Source organism: Nipponia nippon, unplaced genomic scaffold, assembly GCF_047370975.1.
Source record: "Nipponia nippon isolate SJK-2023a ecotype South Korea unplaced genomic scaffold, ASM4737097v1 scaffold_3, whole genome shotgun sequence".
In the NCBI taxonomy this organism is placed as follows: Eukaryota; Metazoa; Chordata; class Aves; order Pelecaniformes; family Threskiornithidae; genus Nipponia; species Nipponia nippon.
This window is the reverse complement of record NW_028262347.1, coordinates 47736646-47760970: the sequence shown is the minus strand read 5'-3', so window position 1 is coordinate 47760970 and position 24325 is coordinate 47736646. Positions and strand designations below refer to the sequence as shown.

Below are 24325 nucleotides of genomic sequence, written 5' to 3'. Positions count from 1 at the left end.
TAAACCATTTTTTACTTTCTTTTATGCTTCTCTCCACAGCTCATAATACAAACAGGGAATAATCTGGGGGACCTATGGAAAAAAAAAGATAACTGAAAACACCATCTTTTGTTGTACTGAAACACTGATCTACTTAGTTGCCTGCACACTGAGAAACTGCTTTACAAGATTGCAACTTGAAACAGTGTTTACTGGGAGGATTTTTCCATAACCTTCTGACATTTCACATTTTTTACAGGCTGCAGCATAAATTTTTGCTTACCATTCCCCTTTATTTCCAATGCATTATTAATGCCAGAATATTGCAATCTGCTCTATCCCTGTAGCAGAAACAAAAAATACTGTGGCTTCATAAGTAAATAAATCAATATCTATTCTCTGAAAATAAAATGCAATGTCTCTGAATATTTAAAATTCTCACATAATATGATGTATTTTTTCTTTAACTGATTCTTCCCACTATGAATGACTGTTGATTGTTCCTTTATTAAAATAAAAACAATATTTTAGTGAATAAGAAATGATATGAAAGAAGTTAACTACAGATGGGTTTGCAAGAAAATGCACTAACCTAAAGTGGAATATTCACAAAGGATTTGTTTATGTATGTATTTGCATTTCTTGATGCCTTAAGAGTAACTTCAATGGAAAGCTTCCAAAGGATTAATTGCTTGGTTTTGCACAACTTCTTTATTTATCATCATTAACAGGCTTGTTTGAAAGAGTTTTTTCATGGTGTAATGTATCATTTACTGAAATTCTTTTTCTGGCAAGCTGACAAAAGGAGTATATTAGATGTTATGCTGTCTAATTACATGGCTTGATTTTAGCAATCATTTCCAATTTGTTGGTCTCAAGACACTGGAAGATAGAGGAGTAGAATATTGTAGATCAAATCTTACAACTCTTCCCACCAGAGCTATATCTAAGATAGAATAAAACTGTTGGGAGAATGTATTTAGTACAAAACTTGTGCTGAAAATAATTAAGTCTTTGGAGAGATTTTCTAGATTGTTTGTAGTGGGGAGGAAATCATTAAAGAAACGACCGTACCACAGAATGTTTGCTTTGAATAATAATAGTACAAGGTCATAAATTCTAATCTATTCAAAACTGGTATTGAGGGCAATTGAACTGGTCAAAAGTAGATTATTATATTTAGATTATTTTACAGAGTACATTTCCCACCAATTTTCATAACAAGGTTTCAGTGTAAGTAGTAGTAACAATACATTAATTATAAGATAATTAGAGCCAGAAATTACTATGCAAAACACAATCAATACACAGATTTTTTTTCTTATAAAATATGAATGCTAATACTTTATTCTATACATGGTAAAATATTAACTTCATACATTAAATCAATGTCTGCCATGTTAATAAACTTGTCATGTTGTAATTTATTAAAATTGCTATCACTTTTAATCCTTTTTGAGGATGTTGCAACAAAAAAAGACTAATTTTTAGTTTAATGTTTTTTTCTGTAGAGATACTAATTAAATCAATGAAAGAATTCTCACTACCAGTTTTTCTAGTGTGGAGACATTAACAAATTACGTAAAAAATAATTCCAACATGCAGTTGAAACATCAGTTGCACTATTGTCACTTCAGTTTTTTTTAAGTCTGAAAAAAAAGAGTATGATTAGCTATTTTCACAAAAATTTACAATTTAAATATAATGTAGTGAAGAAATTAAGAGAATTAATTTTTGGTAAAACAAAGAGCAGAAGACTAGGCTTCCTCTTTATTTGATTATTAAGATTTTATTTCTAGCCTTCAGAAACTAGTACTTTAGGTAAACTAATATGACATGTTAGCTCATGTTCTCAATCTTGTAAGTACTTCTGTTCACCCAGGTCACTTGTCTACACACTTTATGTTAGCACAACTTGTTTCCAAAAGTCTGTTTCTGATTAACATCTTCAATTTACCTAAGAGTGGGTTTATCAGAAATTTTCAAATTCCTGTCTCCACTTGAATCACGGCTACTCTCGTTAAAAGGAAGAGAGGGGAGTTTTGATATCTGAAACCAAGCTCTGAGGAGAGACAAGGACTATTTAAACTAAAAGGCAGTAATATCATAGGAAAAAATCCCTACACATTTAGAAGGAAATGGGCAAATTCCTTAGAGAAATGTAATTCTCAAAAATCTTTCCAAAATCAACACTGAAGGCAGCATTGTCACTGAGTTTAACAAGGCAGCAACTGTGTGATAATATCAAAATGATGGCTATAGCAGGTCAAAACAATCTCATTCTTTGTCCTCTCTACAACATGACTGTATACTGAGAAGATTATAAAACACTCTAGTTATGCAGTGATACTTATGTAGCCTCTGTATACAGCATCACAGAATGATTTGGGTTGGAAGGGTGTCATGAATGGGTGATTTAGAATGCTTAAGGAAGCAAAGACAAAGGTATAAGCAAAAGTGGCTTTAATATGATGTTGTAAAACTGCGGCTTAACAAAGTTTGATGGCAAGGTTCGTTCTCTTAATTACTGCATGGAAGAATCATACAAAGGAAAATTGAGTTACACTCGAGTTAGAATGATTCACAGAGAGACCGGAGATGCAAAGAGTAAGGAAGACCCTTCTGTTGAGTCACAAGGTTCAGAGTAGATCCCCTTGGTTTCTAAACTCCTGATGGACCTTAGGTGCGGCTAGGTCCAATCTTAGTCTCAGACTTGGTCAACGGTTTATGTCTAGAGGATTGCACATGCAAAGTTTATATAATATTTCATTAGCATCAATTCAGCATGCAATCAAAACTACCAAGGCAAAATCAAAGTTACCATACTGCAAGGTTATGCATGATATCGGTCGCTTACCAAAGATTTGTCATTGGTAAAAGGTCTCTCTATCTCGAGGAGCAACCTTGAGAGGTGTCCCAGCTCAAGGGGAGATCACCGCCTTGCAGCCACACCGCCTAGCAGGGAAAGCTCAAAGAAGGATAAAGTGGTTGGCTTGTAGTCAAATTACATGTGACGGAAAAGGTATGCAGGAGACTCCTTGTACCCACAACTTCCTTTGTTCCTTGATAAATGAGGCTTGGAAAAGCCACCCACTATTCATGTGTTAATCACATGATCGGTGTTCCAAGCTTATATGCATTGATGGTCACTGTGTCACTCTGCTCCTTTGTGGATTTTCAGAGAACAGATTGAAACTAGAGGAGTTCACAGCCTGGCTGTTGTTCATACTTTTACCTCTTCAGGAGCCTGCATGAAACCACGGCCTGTCTGGTCAAGGGGTCAAGTGCATCCATCACAAGGTGACTGTCAAAGATCATCTAGTCCAACACACCTGCCATGGGCAGGGACATCTTCCACTAGATTAGGTTGCTCAAAGCCTCATTCAACCTGACCTTGAACACTTCCAAGGATGGGGCATCCACAACTTCTCTGGGAAATCTGTTACAGTGTCTCATCACCCTCATAGTAAAAATTTTCTTCCTTATGTCCAATCTAGACCAATTCTTTTTCAGTTTAAAACTGTTGCCCCTTGTCCTAGCACTACAGGCCTTGATAAAAAGTCTTTCTCCACCTTTCTTATAACCCCCCTTTATATATTGAAAGGTCACAATATAAGGTCCCCCTTAAGGCTTTTCTTCTCCAGGCTGAACGACTCCAACTCTTTCAGCCTTTCTTCATGGGAGAGGTACTCCATCCTTCTGACCATTTTTGTGGCCCTCCTCTTGACCCTCTCTACTAGGTCCATCTCTTTCTTGTACTGGGGACCCCATAACTGGAAGCAGTACACCAGGTAGGGTCTCACAAGAGCAGAGGAGCGGGAGAATATCTTTCTTTGACCTGCTGGCCATGCTTCTGGATAGGATACATTGCCCTTCTGGGCTGCAATCACACATTGCTGGCTCATGTCCCATTTTTCATCCACCAGTATCCCCAAAGCCTTCTCAACAGGGCTGCTCTCAATAAATTCATCCCCCCATCTGTACTGATATTGGGGATTGCCCTGACCCAGGTGCGGGACCTTGCACTTGGCCTGGTTGAACTTCATGAGGTTCACATGGGCCCATTTCTCAAGCCTGTCAAGGTCCCTCTGGTTGACATCCCTGCCTTCAAGCATATCAACTACACTACTCAGCTTGGTGTCATCCTCAAACTTCTTGAGGGTGCACTGAATTGCACCCATTTTTAAAAAGGGTAAAAAGGAGGACCCTGGGAACTACTGACTTGTCAGCCTCAACTCTGTGCCTGGGAAGATCATGGAACAGATCGTCCTAGAAGCTATGCTAAGGCACATGGAGGACAGGGAGGTGATTCGAGACAGCCGGCATGGCTTCACAGAGGGCAAGTCCTGCCTGACCAACCTAGTGGCCTTCTATGATGGAGTGACTGCATCAGTGGACGAGGGAAGACCTATGGATGTCATCTATCTGGACTTCTGTTAGGCCTTTGACATGGTACCCCACAATATCCTTCTCTAAATTGGAAGGATATAGATTTGATGGGCAGACTGTTCAGTGGATAGCTAACTGTCTGGATGGTTGCATCCAGAGGGTAGTGGTCAATGACTCTGTCCTGGTTTCAGCTGGGATAGAGTTAATTTTCTTTTTAGTAGCTGGTAGAGGGCTGTGTTTTGGATTTAGGATGAGAATAATGTTGCTAACACACTGATGTTTTGGTTCTTGCTGAGTAGAGTTTACACTAGTCAAGGACTTTTCAGCTTCCTGTGCTCTGCCAGGTGCACAAGAAGCTGGGAGGGAGCATAGCTAGGACAGCTGACCCAGAGTGGCCAAAGGGCTATTCCATACCATATGACATCATGCTCAGTGTATAAGCAGAGGGAAGAAGAAGGGGTGGGACATTCAGAGCGATGGCATTTGTCTTCCCAAGTAACCATTACGCGTAATGGAGCCCTGCTTTCCTGAGGATGGCTGAACACCTGCCTGGTGATGGGAAGTAGTGAATGAATTCCTTGCTTTGCTTTGCTTGCGTGTGCAGCTTTTGCTTTACCTGTTAAACTGTCTTTATCTCAACCCGTGAGTTTTCTCACTTTTACTCTTCCAATTCTCTCCCCCATCCCACCGGTGGGGAGTGAGCGAGCGGCTGTGTGGTGCTTAGTTGCCAGCTGGGGTTAAACCACGACAGGTTTGATGTCCAGATGGAGACCAGTAACAAGTGCTGTCCCTCAGGGGTCTGTACTGGGGCCAGTGCGGTTCAATAGCTTCATCAATGACATAGACAGTGGGATTGAGTGCACCCTCAGCAAGTTTGCAGATGACACCAAGCTGAGTGGTGCAGTTGACACGCCTGAGGGATGGGATGCCATCCAGAGGGACCTGGGCAAGCTTAAGAAGTGGGCCTGTGTGAACCTCATGAGGTTCAACAAGGACAAGTGCAAGGTCCTGCACCTGGGTTGGGGCAATCAGTACAGGCTGGGGGATGAAGGCATTGAGAGCAGCCCTGCCAAAACGGACTTGGGCGTACTGGTAGATGAAAAGCTGGACATGAGCTGGCAATGTGCTCTCACAGCCCAGAAAGCCATCTGTATCCCGGGCTGCATCAAAAGAAGCATGGCCAACAGGGCGAGGGAGGTGATTCTGCCCCTCTACTCTGCTCTGGTGAGACCTCACCTGGAGTACTGCTTCCAGCTCTGGAGTCCTCATACAAGAAGGACATGGACCTGTTGGAGCGGGTCCAGAGGAGGGCCACAAAAGTGATCAGAGGGATGGAACACCTCTGCTATGAGGAAAGGCTGAAAGAGCTGGGGTTGTTCAGCCTGGAGAAGAGAAGGCTGCAGGGAGACCTTATTGCAGCCTTTCAATACTTAGAGGGGGCTAATAAGAAAGATGGGAATAGACTTTTTAGCACAGCCAGTAGTCATAGGACAAGGGGTAATGGTTTTAAACTAAAGGAGGGTAGATTTAGACTGAACACAAGGAAGAAATTTTTCACGCTGAGGGTGGTGAAACACTGGAATGGGTTGCCCAGAGAGGTGGTAGATGCCCCATCCTTGGAAACATTCAAGGACAGGCTGGATGGGGCTCTGAGCAACCTGATCTAGTTGTAGATGTCCCTGCCAATTGCAGGGGGGATGGATTAGATGACCTTTAAAGGTGCCTTCCATCCCAAGGCATTCTATGATTCTATGAATCCCATTACCTATGTGACTGGTGAAGATATTAAGTAATATTGGTCCCAGGATGGACCCTTGAGGGACGCCACTCATTACTGGTTTCCATTTGGACATTGAGCCATTGACTGCAACTCTTTGGATGTTGTCATCCAGCCAATTCCTTATCCCTCTAACAGTCCATGCATCAAATGCATATCCCTCCAATTTAGAGGTAAGGATGTTGTGGAAGATGGTACCATAGACCTTACAGAAAGAAGTCCAGGTAGATGACATCAGTTACTCTTCCCATGTTCACTGACACAGTCACACCATTGCAGAAGATTAGTCAGGCATGATTTGCCCTTGGTGAAGCCATGTTGGCTGTCTCTAATCACCTCCCCATCTTCCATAAGCTTCATATCTCTGAATTGTATAAAGCATAATAGATTATATCGATCATGTTAAACTCTTGATGTTCACAATGTGATAAAGTATAAAAAAACCCAAACCAAACCAAACCAAGCCACCAAACTTTTGTTGATCTGTTTTGTTACTTCCTACTTGGTAAATCAATCTCATGTCCTTTATTAATTCCTTAGTGAGAATGTCTCTCTGTTTCTATATATCCTCATTCTCTTTCTCCTCATAAGTCATTATTTGTCCAGGACTTTCTACTCTTGTGTAGTCTCGGTTTTTAGAGAAATTGCTTCATGCCTTTGTTATCCTTGTTGTATTGTGTACCTTTTTTAAAAAAATTACACAGGATATTAGATGAAAATATACAACAAATTTACAGAGTAAGTCCCTGGCATAGTCTGTCCCCTCCCATAAATTTGTAGCTCAGAGACACCATGAGCTGCAAGGAGCACCTCTCTCTTAAGTAGCCCACAATAGATTTCTTCCCAATATGCTTATCAGTTTGCTTCCTCAGCCCCTCTGGATTTCAGACACTCACAGTGTCCTGGGTCAGGGACTTCCCCAGCTTACTAACACGGTCTGTGGCAAAGTTTCCCCTTCCATTTCCTCGGTGCCTGCCACTACATTGCATGAGGATGGAGGTAGGGCACAGCCACATAACAGGGTGAACTATCACTCCTCTTTCCCGCCCATCTGGGGCCACATAACTGCACCCCTCCATACTTGCCCCTTTTCCATCCTAGGAGCTCGAGTGTGCTGAGCTGAAATGCCTACAGAGTCCTTTTCCTTCCCTTCTAATCCTGATTGCCCTCCTCTTTGTGGTTTCCAGACCTGTGCTATGCTTTTGAGTTAGGTGGAGGCTGGTTGGAAAATACACATCACCTTTCATATGTTGCCGCAACCTGCTAAGCACTGGTCATGTTTGGGTTGGACAAAGAAGCCATAACTCCAAGATGTCTATTTTGGAGTGGAAATACCCATTTCCAAGCCTGGCACCACACAATTGAAGCTGGTGGCATGTGTATATTATTATACTGGAGCTAGAAGCAAAGAAATTCACTGCTGTCTCTCCAGGCCACTCAATGCTGAGAAGACCCTCTGCATCTCTTCACAGGTGGCTACTGTTGCCATCCACCACATTTTGTCACCATCCCTTAGTAAGTTTTATTCATTGGTCTGTCACCTCCTTTTCCAGTTCATTAGTTCAGGTCAAAGAACAGGTCACCATTCACCTCCCACTGTGGGGAACCCTCAACATTTATTCCTTGCCTTTGTTTCCAAAGCAGTAACCACCCACTAGCCCATGGGATGACCCTCCCTTCTATCCTTCTATTTCATCATATCTTCATTTCTTTAAGAGCCTAACAACTATGTAAAATGCTATGTTAAAATCCAGCTAGATGATTTTGAGCAAATATCCCATATTGAATGTCTCCCAAACAGAACTTCTAGGTTTGTGGAGCATAACTTTTGCCTGCCAAAGCTGAATTGGCTTTTCTTTTTTCTTTCTTTTTTTTCAATTTTTTTCCTGATTTGTTTTTTTTTTTTTAATTACAATTTCTTTTATTTGTCTTCCGTGTATAGCCTAGTGTTTTCTTTATCATTCTGAGAACTTGTAGTCATATTTTTGTCTGTTTTCAAGAATTGGACTAGATTTCAGCTATGTTGGTAAGATTTATTGTGTGTATTATTTAAGCACACCAGACCTCCTTTTTGCTGTTACTCATATTTTTTTCTAGATGGAATATGTTTTCTCCAAGATACCAATTTAATGACCTTAATGTCTTTATATGTCTAGACTGGAAATACTTTACACCTTAAAAGTCATTTTATTACTCTTTCTAATTATTCACATTGTTCCATTTTTGAGGTTAAACAATACTGCAGGGGAGAGAGAGAAAGAAAGCACGCGCGTGCTACTACAACGCTTCTGCAGTAGCTTTTGTAGATATATGTTGCTAGAAAGCTGCTGGATTTGAGATCCTGTAACATTCTGAACCCTGTCCTGCACACAGGACAGGCCTAAGTCAAGAGCTTCTTATTGTCTTTTTGGCTGTCTGACTAAATCACCCAGGAAGCAGTCAATTTTTAGGTATAAGCTTTTCTTAATACACAGCATTGCTCATGCACTGACATACCTAATCTAACATTATAAACACATTAGTCAATGGTCTCAGAACCAGATTTTCAGTTTTACAGGTTTTTTCCAGCAGACTTCCACCGTTATGTTTAAGTAAATGTATGTTTGGTCATGGTTTTTGTATTTATTGTCATATGTCCCACTTAAATGGGACTTTATGGAGACTGCTTTTTATTTTTTTTATCTGAAATTTGGGAATGTATGTTTTATTCTTTATTGTAACCAGTAATTTGTATTGGTGTTCCATTCTGTTTAGATGGAGGCCATCTATCCCACATGTGTTTCATATTCCTAATAAATCTAAATTCTTCATTCATACAGCATTTGAACTATTCTTTGAGACTGTCCCACTGTGTTGCCCTCTGATGCCCCATATGTCCTGCAAGTATTTCTGATAATGCTGCTGTAAATGACCTGTTCTATAAACTGTCATCTAATTTCTTAGGAGTTTGTTCACAGGATTTCTCCTGTTTCTTCTAAGATATGTCTATGATAGTTAGAAGTCTGATATCAGGAAAGCACTAAGTCACTTCCTACTATTCAGATTTCTTTTCTTACTGATGTAGGACACCCTGTCTCATTTAATAAAACTATTAATATTTAAAAACTTATAAAGCAGCTTAAACATTAAAATTTCTACCTCACTGGACTTTTATATTGATAACTTTGTTTTAGACGTCTGACTTGCACTTCACACCCAAATTAATAACAGCAGTAAATATTGCATGTTCATTTTTACGGTTCTGACTAGATAAATATTAAAGAATGTTCTTGTCTAGTTTCATAGCTGATTCAATTCAGCTGTTTTATAACTGATTCAGTTGTACAAACAGATATTTTATCTAGAGAAATATGGTATCTGTTCCTTATTAAAAACAATTCCACAGAGCATTGCTTATGCTACCATGTTCTGTGTTGTGTAGAATGAAACAACAGTTTTAAACATGTGCTTTAATCTTCTGGATGTGTTTATATTTTGGCTATATCTTGTTATTACAAAATGGTTACTCTAAAGTTTTTGCATGAAAAATCTGTACTGGAGGACTAGGCCTCTTGTTCAAAACATGTTTCAGTGATATTAGCATAAACACTTATTTTGCTACTTTACAGGCATCTAAAAGATAACATCTTCCAATTCTCTCTCTTCCCCTTGTAATGATGTACACCATAGACCATCTCCTAATTATAACCTGCTCCTGGCAGAGAATTTTCCTCCTCTGACTTCTTTGATACTTCCCCACAAATCTCTTTAGGCATCTTCTGTAGCTACGGAGTGTTTCACCCTCTCCACACTGATGAGTCTGTGTGAAATCTGTTAACCTTTAAGCATCTAAGTTACAGATATGCACACCTTCAGGAGAGGAACACTTTTTTGTTAGGTTGCAATTCATATTTAACTTGAGCTAAATTAAGATAACAGACATGTAAGAGCACTTATGACATTAAAATATGTGATAAGCCGATATATTTATAAAAGACATGAAAAAATAAGAGGGAAAACACTCCATCTATTTACACTTGATTTAAATCTTTAAAGTCTCTTATTCTCTTGAAGGCAACTAATTTATGATAAATGCTTTTCTGACACACATCACATCAGGGATCCTGTCTTTCTATGTATCCCATGTCTCAGATGATACCAGATATACTTTTCTCCTACAGCAGAAAGTCAGTTTTCACAGTTTACCTTCTTTTTGGAATCCTCTAAAAGGAACATAGAGATCTAAGTTAACACTTTGCTGCCAACCTAGTGTATTTCTTTTCTCCCCCAAACATATTTGCTTCTAAATCTTTTGGGAGAGAGAGCTGTGTCAAGACCCAATTAAATCTTGTTTCATGTCTTTAGGTATAAAAAGAATGTTTCTTTGTCAGAACAGATGTCAGCTTCTGATCTTGATTTGCATTTAACAATTCCTTGACTCAACAGGTGGTCCTTCATAAGCAACTCACGCTGTACCTTTCAGTATAAAGTGTCTACATTCACTGTATTTTATATCAGTCTGTACATTAAGTGCATTTGTAACAAGCTTTTAAATGGGTTTGATACATGTAGGCTATTTATGCAGAGTACATAAAATCAACACTTGGGCTTTCCTGAGCCATATTTAGTACCTCTGTATTTAAGAAGCCTTGAAGTAGAAAACTCACTAAGTTCCTGGAAAAAGATTAAAAATAGGTGCTTTTAAAAGACATCTAGTCATTGTCAGTGTCGTAGGTGATTGTTTTTCCTTTGCATTCCTTTCACGATATGACTGTTGTCTGTTTATATCTGACTTTTACAAAATCAGAGACACACAAACAGAATCTAAAAATGTAGTAACCTTACCCTTTGGATATGTTAGAACGTCAAAATACACACCTAGTCAAAATTTACAAAAACAGATTCTGCTAAACTTTTAAATTCAGAATTAAACCTTTTAAAAACTACTACTTTAAATAAAAAAATCCATGAGTCCTTTAGATGTTAAAGGCATAAGTATCTAAAATGGACTTTAGACATGTATTTCCCTAGGCTTCTGACTATGCATATTAATTCCTGCTGGAAATGAGAACTTCTATTGATTTTCCTTAGGTCAGCACTGATGTTTCATTTAAAGATCTTTCTTCTTGAACATATGAAAAAATTGTTTGACTTGCTATGTTTATATTTTGAAATTTCTATTTTCTGGAATGAGAACGAGTTCAGATTCTATTGTAAAATTACTCTATCATGAATGACTGGGCAAAACATAATGGCAATTGTTTATCTAGGTCTTGCAGGCTTCCGTGGAGTATATCATATTTAGAATTTCTGTGAGACACTCACACCATTTGACACGACTATTGTATCATCGAGGACTTTAGAATGCCACAGACTAGCCTGGATATAGCACAGCTTTAAGTAAATTATCACAGCCAAAAATTTAAGTCATATACATCCTTAAAATGCTGCTACTCCTTTTGTATAACATTGCAGTGCATTCTGAGCAGGAATAATCTTATTCCAAACAGAATAGTGCAGGTGAGATGGACTGTGCATACTGAGCCCTCTGACAACCCAGCTCCACTCTATACTGTATCCTCTAACCTTTGGGTAAGCTTTCATTTTTCTGTCTCTGATATTTTTTAGGTAATATTTGAAAAAATTCATTACAAATGGTGGCAACGCTACACACAGAATGTTACATCCAGATTTTTTTTGTGCAAACATAAATGATCTTGTCATCTTTGTATGTTGGAAGAAAAAAATTACAAGATAGGCTGTCTGTTTCACAAGAAATTTAGACAGAAATATCTTTTGGAAATGACATATTTAATAAACATGTAAATAAAATGTAATTGTACTTCTAAGACAAATCTCTGAGCATTCTTCTCATAGATATTTTAGTGAAAGAGCAAGGGTAATTTAGCAAATCTGAGAATCGAAGGCATCATTTAGTTTAAATCTCTACATGTTCTTTCATTCCAAAGGCTGTTTAAAATTTCAGTGTTCATTCAGAAACTCAGATACCAAAATGCTCTGATTTATTTACATATGCTGTTCTCATTTGTTCTGAAATACAGAGGATGCTACTGCATGCAGCAATAGCCTTTTTCCTAGGTAGCAGCATCATAGTAAAGCTCTCGGGCAGAGGTCAGGCAGGCTTGACCAAGCACCACTGCCTCATATGCACCCTCAGCATTTTGTGAACTCATCTGTTTTCCCCAGGCCTTCAGAAACAAGATCTGGACAGCAGCATGAACACCGTTCAAGCTGGCAAGGAAAAGACTTTGGAAGGTTTTCCTCAGAAAATAAACAGATTTTGCAAGGCAATGGCAAATATTTATTTTCTTTTTTTCTCATTTATAATCTAGTCCCTTCAGCCTTATTGTGACCATTTTAATAAGAAAGAGGAATACACTGCTTTCTTAAATTCATGGTGGGAGCCCAATGTGAGAGGAGCTGAAAAGTGTTCTGATCGAAACTTGAAATGAAAACCAAAGATATTTGAAGTTTGATACATTTAACCTTCCTTTTACTCCTTAAACAAAAAAGAATAATAAATAGCTGTTTTCTTCACCACAATTATGTAAGCAGTCACAAAAAAGAAAAGCTAAATAGGTTAGATGAACAGGGAAACAAACAAAAGCAGCTACTCACTCTTCCATGTGAATGAAAATGCAAATAGAAGTCCAACATAATTTGGGATGTCCGAACTACTCTACTGAGTATTAGACGTACAGTTACCAACCCCGTGGGCAAGTGCATGTTCCCAAGATTCTAGCACCTCACTCAGTCCCTGGTGAATACATCTAAATTATGGACTAGCATGTACAAAGAGACAAGCACCAGATTTTGACTGTTCACATATTCATATCATGCCTTTAATGGCAATGAAGTTAACACTAAATCCTAGGTACATACTGGGCAACCACAGAGAACTAACTGCCAGGTGACCTTGGTGCGCTCTCGATGGTGCTCTGGTGCACATTTCCAGTCTTGGTTACATCAGGAGACAAACCACTTTGAGAGGACCAGCAGTGCCCACAAGTGAATACTACCAGACTCCAAGAAAAGATGAAAGACACATTTGCACCAGAAAAAAACCCTCCCACATTATAAATCACTAAGGTTAGATGAATCAGAATGATCTCCTGTAGTCACGGTGAACTATTAGAAGAAAACAGAATGAGAGAGAAAATTTCTCCTGGGATTTTCAAGGCCATAACAAACTGTCCAGCATCTACTATATTGCTACACTAAAGCTGTTTTGGCACGGGAGGACATCCAGGTGGCAAAAGGAGAAATTATGTGAGACCTCCTCACCAACCCATGCATATGTGTCTTCCCACACTAGGAAGTTAACTTCATGTGTGAATATTTTTACTGATCAGAAAAAAAAAAAAATACTTCTAGTGATACACAGTTGGAGGAATGGGTATAGAGATAGATCATTAACCAGAGAGGACTACACAGTGACTTGTTTGTTAGATATAAATATTCTGATTTCACAGGGTATATAGATACCCTCTTTGGAATTGCAAATGAAGAGTTAATATGCACAGTTTGCATGTGTATCAATGACATAGGTATGGAAATAAGAGGGATTATGGCACTTAGGTTAAAAACCAAGATCTGCATATAACATTCATTACAATGTTCTGTACACAGTATCCAGCAAAAAGCAGAGACTAACTCCTGACACCCCCAAAAAAGTAAAGTTTTGAATAGGTAAGAATTTAGGATACAGGAGAGGTGCGCAGCACTAATGGGCTTAATTTAAAATAAAAGTGGAGAATGCAACTAACATGAAAAATTCAAAAGGTGACGGAAAAGATTATAAACGTGAGTATTTGAATTGTGATTGTGGGGAACAGCCAGAGGGCGCAAAAAAGCGCAGAGTTTGTCAGGGTGCTTTCTAAGACTGGCATGACTCTCCATGGGTAGGAGGGGCAGGGATATGAGAAGGGAAGGAAATGGACTCTGCAGGAAGTCCCTGCACTGTGTCTGAAATTCAGAGGGGCTGAGAAAGCAAATTGATAAGCATATGGGAAAGAAATCTATTTGGGCTGCTTATGAGAGGAGTACTGCTTGTGGCTCACGGTGTCTCTGAGCCACAAATCTCTGAGAAGGGACAGACTATGCCAGGAATTACAGCTGCATGTTTGCTCTTTTCTTATGCACCTGCCATTTTCCTTACATATCTGCCATTTGTCACTTTCAGAGATTAAACACTAGGATATCTACCTGATTAAATGGGTTTGATCTTTTCTATTTGTTTTGTCAAGGGTGAACACTGTATAAATGGTACATTTCTACTTTTTGTGTATCTCATAAACCTGAAGAACAGTTTTGTGGAAGGTTGCTAGGATCGCAAGATGCTGTGAAAGGTGACATGTCTGTTGTCTTCTGAGAGAAATTCCTGTTTGATCCTCTCTAAACAACACTTACAGGAGTTGCCACACAAACCAGTCTGAACTCCAGTGACTCCAGAACTACTTGTGTTGAGGCTAAGGCTTGAAAGTGCTTTATAAGGAAGAAAGTGGCTAGAACATAAACTTTTGCCATCCTCTGCAGGGACAATAATACCTACTACAGAAATCTGTATCTGGCTTCTTCTGTATCCCTCAGATGATTCTTTTGTACCTTTGTGTTAGAAGTAAGACTGGGGAGTTCAAAATATTGTTCTTAAAATGCTGGGCCATGCAAAAAAAAAAAAAAAAAATTACGTTATAGAACTGTCAGCTTTCTCCTTAATGTTCCTGGTATTAACCAGGATTCTTTCCTCTCTCTTCAATGACTATGCTATGCTTTTAATTCTCTTTACGCCATCTACAATCTCATAGCCCATGATGAGTCAAAAATAGGATCATTTACTGAGTTTCTGACAGTAATCTTGCACTTTGTACATCAGTGAGGCTTAAGAAATGTCCAAACTGTGTAGAAACTCACTGAAAGAATGGACTTGCCATTGGTGTTAAAGAGTGTATATTTTGAAAACTGTTGTAATTGAGCCTTTACCACAGTGTGAAAAGGTATTAAAGAAAAAAATTAGCATAAATCTCAGTTAGGATGAATTTTCCAGTTGATAGCTGGGTAACAGGAGAATCTTTTTTATTTCTTAATTGCATTATTCAACTGAATCATTATTAAAACAAAATGATCATGGAACTTTATGGTACCATTTTTGCATTGTTCAAGCCCTAAAGCATTTAGTATCCAAATTCTGACCCTGAAGTAAAGATTTAAGAGAGAAAAAGTGCTCCCAAAATCAAATAGAATAGAAATTTCAAGCTCAAGAAATCTGAGGTTATTGAAATGCTATTGATCTACTACAAAATGTTGTCATAACTTGCCATATGAATGCCTTTCCCAACCTTGCCAAGATCTGCTTTTGGAATATATATAGCAAAATTTTCCTCATAAAATAAATATTAAAATAATAACGAAATAAACATAATGATATTTTCCTCAAAACTTAAGCAATTTTTTCCCCTACGTAACAGTTTAAATTAAGAAGTCATGTTCCTTATGGATGTTTCATTTATTTGTGGATTTTTTTTCATAAGCTGTTTCCAAAGTTTTGGTTTGTCTTTATGTAAGAGAGAGAAGCAAATCCAAAATCAAGCTGTTTAAGCATTCCACTTTGGCAATAAACTGATTGTTAGTGGGGTTACGGTGATAGGACATAGCTATGCTTTTAAGTGAGTGCTTTAGTTCCCTATAAGATTAATTCAGAACATATGGCTGACTTGAGCACCTCACTGTTAGGTGATGGCAACGTTGTAGGATATTGTAAGAAAATATAGCAGGCTGAATAAGGAGGTGACCACGGGCTTTTCTGAATGCTCTGTGAACCTGTGGGTGTACAACTGCAGTTAAATGATGGTAGGTTACCATGCTTTGCAAACCAATTGGATGTCTTGATATCCCTGATTTGATATCCTTTGATGAAAGACTAGCGTTCATCTTTCCAGAATAAAACTTATGAAAATGAAATAAATTTTAACTTTAGCATTATATATATAAAAAATAAGACATGAAGGGCAGGTTTCCTGTTTTAGGAAACTTGTATAAGATTTTTCCAATAATATGCCTTGCTGGAGTGGAAATGCCCTGCCATGTGGAAAGAATAATTTTTTTTTTTTTTTTTTTTTAAATACAGGATTTCTGCTTAGAACTGATTACCCACTTGGGGCTACCCACTTGGTGGACTGGCAGTGTTAGGTTTACAGTTGGACTCGATGATCTTAAGGGCCTTTTCCAATCTAAATGATTCTATGATTCTATGATGTGAAGACTAAACTGTTGCACTTTCTTCCATTGGATATCTATATCTCCTTAGAAAGTTTACATTTGAACTTGATTCTATAAAACTATCTTTGAATTTTGTTCCCTAACCTTTTTCCACCATTATTACAATTGGACTTTCGAGGGTCTCTGTCCAATTCCATGGTGTAACACATATATGTAACAGGAAAAAAAAAATGTTTCAGAAAAAGGATATTTTTTAAAATATTAATTACTAGCATATGTAAAATTGCTGAAAAGGTGAAATACTGCTTATATAGAAGTAAGAAATTATTTATTTTTCATTTAGAAAAAAACCCAGATCTCTCCAAGTCATGTACAAATTTCAGTTTCTACACTGTCAACAATCAATTGGCCCCAGCAGAAAAAAAACCACCAAACAACACTTGACATAAGACAAAAAAATCCCATTATATTTTATTGTGATTCATACCTACAGTGTAATGACTATTACTCATTGCAAGGAGGAGTTTGTCTATATTTTAAGCATGTTATTTAGACTTCCCAGTGCATTTTAAACCCATTTTAGTTTATCTGCTTGTACCACATATATACTGCTTGCATCACTAAAAGGAAAAACTATTATGTAAAGTGTTTTTAAAGTGCTTCCTTTCAAACCAAGACACATTTTTTTTAGTTATATAGAGTTAGTGATTGTGACACATCAGACTTTGGAAAAGTACATTCAGTAATTGTATGCTATATGGAGCCCATCTCAACTAGTGTTTCTAAGTCCAATAATTTTTAAGCATTGCTTGTATATATTCCTCATCTAGCCTTTAGTTCAGACTTTTCATAAGCCTCTGTGGTCTGAAAAGTGAATAAGCCTGCATCAGTTGCCAGAAGTGTATAGGTCAGACTAATTCTAGGGCATCTTAGTTATTTGTGTGTTAGAGAGTAAATTTGCCAATGTTTCATAAGTTTTGCTTTCTGGTAACTTATTTCTCCATTCAGATTTTAAAAGATTAGCTACTTCAATGAATTTCGTGTGTAACAAATGTGCCATTTGACTTTTTCTATATTTTGGAGGGCCTGCTATATATCATTTACTTTTATGTAAATGTTTTTCTGATAAGAAAAGTTTCTGGCAGTTATTGTTCTTGGTGTTAATACAGACCCAGAGTGTACTTTTGTAGTGGATCCATTTTCATCTCCACTTACTGGGTTGCTGTTCATGAAGGGTGGGTTTTGTGCAGCTGAACAGATTCCTTTTAAATGAAACCAGACAGTAAGATCTAATCAGGAGTGTCTCTAATGGGAACAAATAGATCAATTACTGGGCACCATCTTCCAGAATGTACTAGCACACAGGTGCTAAAAGGTTTTGAAAACATCAGGCTGTCAGCCCACACTATGGAGTACCTCTTGTGCTGTATAGAACATGACTCATACATCTTTATATTTGCTATTGCACCCAATTTCCTTAGTGACTCCTCTTGCTCTTCTGTCATCTACCCAGACTTCCTCTTGTCTCAATATTCTTTTTTTTCTTTACATCCCCTACCTTCAGTTGCCCCTTTTTCAGGAAACCAGCTGTCCCTGGTCCTGTTTTGGTGTCTCAGAAGATCCAGTGTGGTGCCACTCAGAACTCCATGGAAATGGCACAGGTCATCAATCTTTGCCAAAAGAGGGACAAAAACTAAAGGCATCGATGTGCAGCTACATTCCTCTTGTCTTATTTAATCTCAACACTCAGAGTATTCCTTACAATGAAAGCACAGGTGAGTGCTATTCTAGGTGTCCTGACTCCTTGTATATTATGTGGACGTCTGAGCATATAGCTCCTGAGAGAACTGGGTCCTTGCTGTTCTGGTCTGGATAGAAAGTCTCATCATATCTTCACAGAGGCTGTGCAGGACACATCTGGCACCCATAATAAAGATGTTGTGGATGTTGCTGTCTGATCTGTTATGTGAAGCCATTTTGCACTCAGACAACCAAAACCATGTTTTACAGCCATGTGGCATGCAAATAATGTCATGACATGGGCTATCATTACTTGACTATAGCCAGTGGTGCTGGAGTGTTGTGTCTCTGACATCGCAAGTTGATATCTGAGTCCTGTGAATGCCCCTGTCTTGCTGAGAAGGGTGTCAGCATCCCCTTTCAGTCTGGGGCAGAGTAACAGAACTCAGCTGTTATGCATCCTTTCTGGGAAGCCTCCCAGATTGTGGTTTATGCAGTCATGAATATCCAGGAGTAGGCACAACAGTGAAATTTGGAGCTTGTCAACACCACCCACACACCAGGAAAGCACAGAGAAGAGAGATTCATATGTTTCCCATATCCAGATGGTCTCATCAATATTTCTCATGTGCATTATCAAGGAGAAAACTTGAAAGGTGTCCTCTCCAACTGATCAGCCATTAATTGATGGCTATTGAGGAATTATGAGCTACACTTGGGCACTGTCTTCTCTACATTCAAAATCTCCTGAAAAGTCCTCTATTTAAAGTAACATTGTACAAAATTGTATAAAAACACCTATAGCAGAAGGCTTCAGTTATGCCCTTCTGCATTTGAAGATTCTGCAGCTGGTGCAGGCTGCCTCTCTGCCAAAGAGGATGAAATCACACCAGCCTGCTGATGAAGTTGTCTCCAGGGTTCAGAGTCTCTGGTCATCCAAGGGCCAAATCTGTTAGCGAGGCAAAGGCTCTCAAAAAATCACTATCTGTATCTTTAACTTCAGTCAAAAGTACGTAACCACAAGAGCAAATTCACCATTTCATGTCCCTTCCCCTCACACAGAAATTCGTCCACAGACAAAGGAAGTTTGTTTCAACAATGACGGGTCTCAGAAGTAGGAGAAGGTTCAGGTAACAGGATCGGTGATATAAATTATAAATGAACATAAATGAGCTGGAAATATATATGGAAACAGAAATAAGGTTTTCTTCCATGTGTAAAACCTTATATGAGTACAAGTGTCAGGAGAAGTGTTAAATGAACGAATAGCACGATGTAGTTCATTAAGGGACCCACAGTCCGGAAAACAAACATTGGTGGAGTAGCTGTCCTTCCTGCTTCTTTGAACCATGCACATCGTGAGGATGTTCAGGCTAGGACCCCATGCTAACTATAGTCCAAAGTAGACATACTGAGATGAGGGGTCCTCTGCATCAGCTGTTGTTAGTCAACTCCTATTGTGGATCAACAGATATCAATACTACTTGTTTTTTTCCACATAGCCTTTGGCTTTCCTTCATTATTGGAGCTCTAGCTAGACTCACCCAGGTTGATTTTAGCCATGCTCTTTTCTCATGGTTTGGATTTTCTGCCACATCTGTTTACCACATCCACAGTCCTCAGGCATGGACTTATATGTAGTTACTCCTTGTCTTTTGTATAATGAAATTCTGGAAAAAATGCCACAATTTGTGTGAATGTTCCGGTGGTCATCTCCTTTCCAGGCACTCATTCCAGCTTCACATTTCCGCCCTTGTCCTCTCTTCTGCTCTAGTTCACTCTCATGTGCTTCTTGATGCCAAATTGAACAGAGGCTGGGAAATGGGTGTTTGAGAGAATGTGTGTGCTTACATGCACATATATAAGGGAGAAGGTAGGTTGAGGTGAAATAAACTGCAGTTAGAAATCTTTTTCATTGGTTTACAATACGATTTAGAAGCATAAAAGGAAGAAAGAAGCAGAAATATATATTTTTTTTTCTTTTAGATAATTTTCTGATGTAGTCCTTTAAAAAAGGAATGTAGAGGGCAGGAATACAATTGACATAGCTGACAATAGTTCAGGAACAGCTTTCTAGTCTGGCGTAAAGAAAGTACAACATTTGTTGGAGAAAGAGACATGTATGCTCGTAGTTTTGCCAAAATACATTAATGTAATGAAAGATAAAAGTAATCAGACTGATTACTGCATAAGAGGTTTCTCTCATTACGTACAAAGACCTGGAAGTAGTTATGGAAGAGTCCTAATACCTAACACTAATATCACTTGGGTGTTTTAGAAACAACTAAGGAGCGTAATGAGGAAACAAATGAAAAATATGTGTATCTAGAGGACATTTGTGGTGCTGCTGTTTCTCTAATTTATTTGGTTTTAATTCCTTAAATAGCTCTTTCTGTCTTTCATTTATACTGTGGTCGGCTCCCCTTGTCTAGCGCAATGGATTACAACCTTTACAACACAAAAGGCCACACTGGCAACTTTTCAGGAAGCAGAGGGCTACAACTAATTTACATATTCATTTACATGAAATGACTTGAAATTTTAATCAGCTTGGCTTCTTCCTTACTTTGCACTGGGAATAAATAAGATCTGTTTAAATCAACAATAACTTACTTTCTCATGCTTTCTGAACCATTTTATTTTATTTTATTTTATTTTATTTTATTTTATTTTATTTTGATTGTTTATTTCTTTTATTTCCTTTCTATGTTGGACTTCAGTGGTCTAGGAGGGGGATATTTCAGACCAAGTCAGTTCAGAAAAAAGAAAAATGTCATCTACACTGGCAGGCTAAAATATCTACATAACATGATATACATTTTTCTCATACGGTAGTGTAGGTTTATTTTCACTGTTAGCATATGCTTGACAAATAAATAGTTTTACAGAACTGGTTATTTCGAGAGATTTTTTTGTGTCTGTTAGAATGTAAAGAAAGGTTAAGAGTTGCTTTTTTCTGGGCAGTTCTACACAGTGTATACAACACTGCTTCACATTCAGAGTCAATCTGCCTGGCTAAGCAGGATGTTTGAGAACAGGCCAACAACCTCTGCACTCCTGCAATGTAGCTCATCAAAAGAAGATTTTTTTTTTTCAAAATGTGCTTGACCATATGTGCATGTTGCCTCTTAACAAGTGTAGAAATGATCAAAAAATATTCCCTTCTTTTTACCAGTTGTCCTGCAAAGTATCATGATTGTGTTATAAGGCATCTTTTTAATTTGGTTCTTCTAAAGAAAAAGAAAAATATGTATTGAAATAATAATATATTTTAAATGCTTGTTTGTGCCTATCTGAGTTTATATGTAATGAGTTACCACACAATTTTTCATATTATAAGTTTTCGTAGAATAGAATGTATTTTTAGTAGAAGACATCATTATGTTAATGAAATAAATGATTTATTACAAAACCAAGCAATTTTAAAGCATTCACAAGGAAGTATACATGAAGAGCCCTGAATAGTAGTGACATGTGACTAGTCTTAATGGATGGTTATGGTTAATGACATAATTTCCAGTATTTTGTCTTGTGATTTTTTCTCTGTATTTCAGGCATTTTTACTGATAACTTTTGAGATAAGAAGACAACATTCAAGTGTATATTTTTTTTTTAAATTAAAGTACATATACTTTTTAAATATAAATAACACTAGTGACATGACAGAACAGTGAAGGAGCTGTGGAAATCTTTTTGTCACTTTACTACCTATGATACTTGAAAATATTTGAAATGCAATTATTCAGAGCTAGTGTTAGATAGCTAAATGACTACCTGAAGCTAGTAAGGCAATGTGTTTTCTTGAAACAGGTAAGAGAGCCTTGAAGAAATACCAAATTACCTTTGCATCTGACATTTCCCAGTATAAATTACGAAGGCCTTTGCAATCTTGCAATTATCTTATTTTGTTTCTATAATAACATCAAGAAAGCAAAACTTGTGTGAGATATATCCCAAAGCATATATCTTTCCTTGATGGAATCCTGCTCTGTCCTTGTATATGAAAGCTGTTGTGGAAGGTTCATATAAATAATATGAAGTAGGTGGCTATTCTATTTGTATGTAAGTGTAGAAGTAAATGTAGACGTAGATGTACTTCTCAGTCTTACCCCAGTGATGTTTGGTGTACATCACTGACATATTTTTATTTCAACATTTTTAATAAATGAGAAAAGGTTTACTATTAACAGACATAAAGTGAAACAGAAAGCAATACATAGCTGTATTAACCAATTTTTTCAAGACTGAATGGACTTTTGGGCTTCACCTGGGGTCTTAGCCATGATATTTCAAAGCTCTGAGCATCAATATCTTGCTTTGATTGACTCAAAAGGAAGTTACTTAACACCTCAGAAGATCCATCATGACTACTCTCTACCTGGTATAATTATTAGAAGTCTTCAAATTTAACACTGTACTTCCAACACATATTCTTCTTTATTTCATTATCCTACTGAAAGTTTTCTTTTCTCTTAGATTGGATCCAGTCTATTCAGTGAAACTAATGTGAATAATTTAAATGCACTGAATTAATCTCCCATGCACTAATGTCTTGTAGTCAAGGATATTTGAAAAGAAAGAATTTGCTGTTCTTACGACACTTTTTTATTACTGATTGGTTTTATACTTAAATATTAAAAGTTTGCAAATAAGAAAATCCCTGTAACTTCAGCTTGTGGCACCATTATTGGAAGGTTAATAAAATGATATTGCAAAGGTTACTCTTTTATTAATGAGGTAATTTTTTTCTTTTTTTTTTTCCTCCAGAAGAAGAGAAGTCAGCTTAAAGGAAGGAGACTCTGCAACTGTGAATTCTGTGTTTATTTATTTTTTTTACAATAGAAAAAAAAGAAGCTTTAAATATTGGAAATTTTCATTAAGCTTTAAGGGGTCCCAAAGCCCTTCACTGGGTGGCCAAGAACATGAGTTTGATTTGCAGTCATAATTTGGACTTCTTTTTTTGTGTAATAGGATTGCCTATTACTCTTCTCATGCCACGGTTCAAAAGAGCCAAAAATAATTTTTTTGTTTGGGTTTTTTTCCCCAGATTGTTTCTTCTGATGTGGGTGTATTTTTGTTTTGAGAAACACTGATGTAACAATAGCCGTAGAATATGATCAAGTAGAATTAAAACTAGAATAGAATTTAAAAAAATCAGAAACCCATGATCAGAATACTGACATAGGTGCATATGTGACCAGGTATCTTTGAACAAGGTCTAAACTTCAAGATGTAAACAGCTGAAAGAATAGTCTACAAAATTTCAGAAATATATCTAATCTATTCATGGCTGGCTAGGGAGACACAAGCACAACATGTTCTTAAGAACACATTTCTGTGTTACAAAAGCCTCCTTAGTTATAGTCCATTAAAGTTTTTGTTCTTTTCCATCATCTGGCATGCAGTGGGCAGCAGAGTGCACATTACTGTTTGATGAGGCCATCTTTCGAACAAAGTACAGCTACACGCTCCTTCTATAAATGTATTTGTATAAGCTTTGTCCTCTGAAAAGGATTCATAGAAAAGGTTCATTTCTAAATACCACACAAAAGTATCTGCTATCTAGATTGGTACATGATTCATACATATTCTAGTGTATTTTTTTCTGTTTACTTCATTACATTTGAATGACCTGAAGAGAGTTATCTGTTACCAAATGACTTAATCAAATCTTTGAACATCATTTCTCTGTAAGGGAGGGTGGGGAAAGTAAGGAAGGCAAGGTAGAAATTCATACCTTTTGAATAAAAGTAGTCTGAACTTTCCTGCTTTCATTTTATGCACCCAGCACTCATGTAGTATGAATCATAGTGGTTACATTGCTTACAGAACAGCTGTACTGGATTATGTCAACTGATATGGGTCAATGACATTTTATTTTATTTTTGCTGTCATGCATCACATTACATTAGAATACTAAATGTCTTTAGGCTAACTAAAGTGCCCTAAGCAAAATAAATATCTACTTTTTCTGTCAGCTTTGTTTCATGCTTATTATTTTTTATTTCTGCCTCATTTAACATTGCTGATCACTCATCTTTCCTGGAGATCCACTTCTCTGAGACAGTTTCTGACTTTTTTCTAATTCTGACCTTTCCTTCACTGATATCTTCCAGTACTTCACAATTTCTATTGGTAAAATTGTGCTTCTTCCTTTGTTTTTCAAATGCTTTCTCTTCATTGAACTTGTGTTACACCAATAACTGGCTTTCTGCCAGTGACACA

The 24325-nt window shown here is 37.5% G+C and overlaps 1 protein-coding gene across 4 annotated transcripts in view; it reads left to right on the top strand.

Moving 5' to 3' along the window:
• MGAT4C (MGAT4 family member C) overlaps nucleotides 1–24325 on the top strand; it is a 452908-nt gene that overhangs the window by 136274 nt on the left and 292309 nt on the right. For 2 of the 4 annotated variants that reach the window (XM_009476625.2, XM_087766035.1), the window contains exon 1: nucleotides 17998–18135. The exons of the other annotated variants lie outside the window; for them this stretch is intronic. The gene's annotated coding sequence lies outside the window, so the exon portion shown is untranslated. Of the gene's footprint in view, nucleotides 1–17997; nucleotides 18136–24325 lie in introns of those variants that run through there. 4 annotated transcript variants of the gene reach the window in all.